Below are 3195 nucleotides of genomic sequence, written 5' to 3' on the forward strand. Positions count from 1 at the left end.
TTATCCACTCATCTGCTGATGGACATCTAGGTTGCTTCCATGTCCTGGCTATTATAAACAGTGCTGCGATGAACATTGGGGTACACGTGTCTCTTTCCCTTCTGGTTTCCTCAGTGTGTATGCCCAGCAGTGGGATTGCTGGATCATAAGGCAGTTCTATTTCCAGTTTTTTAAGGAATCTCCACACTGTTCTCCATAGTGGCTGTACTAGTTTGCATTCCCACCAACAGTGTAAGAGGGTTCCCTTTCCTCCACACCCTCTCCAACATTTATTATTTGTAGACTTTTGGATCGCAGCCATTCTGACTGGTGTGAAATGGTACCTCATAGTGGTTTTGATTTGCATTTCTCTGATAATGAGTGATGTTGAGCATCTTTTCATGTGTTTGTTAGCCATCTGTATGTCTTCTTTGGAGAAATGTCTATTTAGTTCTTTGGCTCATTTTTTGATTGGGTCATTTATTTTTCTGGAGTTGAGCTGGAGGAGTTGCTTGTATATTTTTGAGATTAGTTGTTTGTCAGCTGCTTCATTTGCTATTATTTTCTCCCATTCTGAAGGCTGTCTTTTCACCTTGATGATAGTTTCCTTTGATGTGCAGAAGCTTTTAAGGTTAATTAGGTCCCATTTGTTTATTTTTGCTTTTATTTCCGATATTCTGGGAGGTGGGTCATAGAGGATCCTGCTGTGATGTATGTCAGAGAGTGTTTTGCCTATGTTCTCCTCTAGGAGTTTTATAGTTTCTGGTCTTATGTTTAGATCTTTAATCCATTTTGAGTTTATTTTTGTGTATGGTGTTAGAAAGTGTTCTAGTTTCATTCTTTTACAAGCGGTTGACCGGTTTTCCCAGCACCACTTGTTAAAGAGATTGTCTAAAAATATGGAACGCTTCACGAATTTGCATGTCATCCTTGCGCAGGGGCCATGCTAATCTTCTCTGTATCGTTCCAATTTTTAGTATATGTGCTGCCGAAGCGAGCACAGGATTACATTTAATATCTGTAAAGCATTTAGTATACCAGCACAGAGAAAGAACTCAATAAATAGTTACCATTTGGAGGGAAAGATAAAAAAGTGTTTATGTAGAGATGTTGCTCTCTTCCCCATGGGATAACATCCTTTTGGTACTGATAGAAAAGTTAACATTTTACGAGCTACTAACCCATTTTACTTATAAACTCATCAATTGGACAGTGAAATTATTCATATTGCAAAACAATTCATCCATTGCAAAGGGGTCACAGACTTCCTTTTCGTACCATCTTCTTAAGTGTTTGTTTATTTATTTTATTTATTTTTTCCCCACACGGAATGTGGGATCTTAGTTCCCCAATAAGGGGTTGAACCCATGCTCTTGCAGTGGAAGCATGGAGTCTTTAACCACTTGACTGCCAGAGAAGTCCCTTTAAGTTTTTGTTTAGAGGTCATTAAACTCCATTAAGTTCTTAACAGAACGCAAACCAAAAGCTCAAGTATAACAAACCATTATTGATTAAATATCAATCACAAATGAAGATAAAGCAAGTTTGAAATTATAATGAAAAAAGAGCATCTAAGTGTATAGCTTTCTAATTTTTCACTTTACTGTAGAGAGAATTAAAATATTGGACAGCCCTGTTCAATACCAATATTTATGCTTTGGTAGCAATGAACAGGGAAAAGCCATGCTAATTTCAAGATAGAACTTCACTACAGAGGAAGGACTCTGTTGTTCTTACAAACACCTGAGAAGTACCAATACTCAACATTCAAAGAAACAAACTACAGAGACATTGACAGTCAGTTCTATATATTAATTTTACTATACATGTAATTTTCATTTGCTTATATATAATTTCAGTGTCTGCCTGGTATCTTCCAATATTATAAAATCTTTGAGGACACACATTTTACCTTCAGTTTGACCTACAAAGCCTAGCCCAACATTTCACTATAGTGGTGTTCAATAAAACATATTGAAATAATAAATGCAAAATATTGGTATATTAATTGGATTGTGTTGCCAGATAAAACACTTGATACCAGACTAAATTAGAATTTAAAATTCTATATTCAAATTTAACTGGGCATCCTTATTTTCATTTGCTAATCTTGCAACTCTATGAGTAACCTTTAGTAAGAAATCAAATCTTGCATTCTGACGGATTGGCTAAGGGTTTTTTTCTGCCTTAATCTGAAAGCCTTAGAACCAAGCAATCTCACATGCTCAACAGAGAGACTGAAATAGAAAACATGTACTATAATGGTCAGATTTTATAGAAGATAGATTAAAATACTATAATTCTTATTTGCAGAAAAATTGGGAAGGAGATAATTATTATGCCTTTTTATATTCCTGAGAAGACATATGCTCTGCAGGTACAAAAATCATATTTAGACACACTTGTCTTTCAGGTCTGTTTATTTTTAAACGCAGTTCTGATAGAAGATGGGCTGAAGGGTGGGAAGGTTTGTGGAAAGGTTTGAAAGAGACAGTATTATAGTTGGCAATTTCTTCCCTTTTTAAATTAATTGCTTAGTGAATGCAACATTTATTTAGGACAGTTTTTAAAATTTTTTATAAGTAAAAACTTCCATATTTTTTTAAAGCACAAAATAATATGGACAGATGGAATTGGAACCTCTGACTTTGGGGTGGTCATGTTTTTCAAGTATTACCTCAAGGATCAAGGAGACTGGGTCTATACAGTGAACTGGGTCTATACAGTGAAGAAGCTTGACCCTATGAGATAACAGACTTGCTCAGCCCATTCTGGTCTGTTAACCCCAGACCACAAATACTCTTGACGCCCAACTACCATCAGGGAATGCCTCAAGGTACTCATGACTCAGTATCCATTCACCCATTCTCTGAGGATCTCTTAAAATTTACCTGCTGTCACCAAGTATACCAGCTCCAAGTAAATATAATATGCCTAGCCGCTGTTAATGGAGAAGGCAATGGCACCCCACTCCAGTACTCTTGCCTGGAAAATCCCACGGACAGAGGGCCTGGTGGGCTGTAGTCTATGGGGTCGATAAGAGTCAGACATGACTGAGCGACTTCACTTTCACTTTCTGCTATCTGCTAGCTTTCAAGAGACTTTCTGAAACCAAGCTCTTCAATCTGTGAGCCCTGAAGCCTTCCTACAACTCTTGCTGTTCAGAATCTGGTCTCATTATTGCCTTTGATCATGCTTGTTGTAAGGCAAGGTAGC

General features: G+C 37.1%; 1 non-coding gene across 1 annotated transcript; it reads right to left on the bottom strand.

The window, feature by feature from the left end:
• Positions 1-872: 872 nt before the first annotated feature.
• Positions 873-980, bottom strand: LOC139176182 (U6 spliceosomal RNA). The gene has a single exon (XR_011560638.1). It is a non-coding gene; the product is annotated as a U6 spliceosomal RNA (small nuclear RNA).
• Between the last annotated feature and the right edge of the window lie 2215 nt (positions 981-3195).

The sequence above is a fragment of the Bos indicus genome, chromosome 15, assembly GCF_029378745.1.
Source record: "Bos indicus isolate NIAB-ARS_2022 breed Sahiwal x Tharparkar chromosome 15, NIAB-ARS_B.indTharparkar_mat_pri_1.0, whole genome shotgun sequence".
In the NCBI taxonomy this organism is placed as follows: domain Eukaryota; kingdom Metazoa; phylum Chordata; class Mammalia; order Artiodactyla; family Bovidae; genus Bos; species Bos indicus.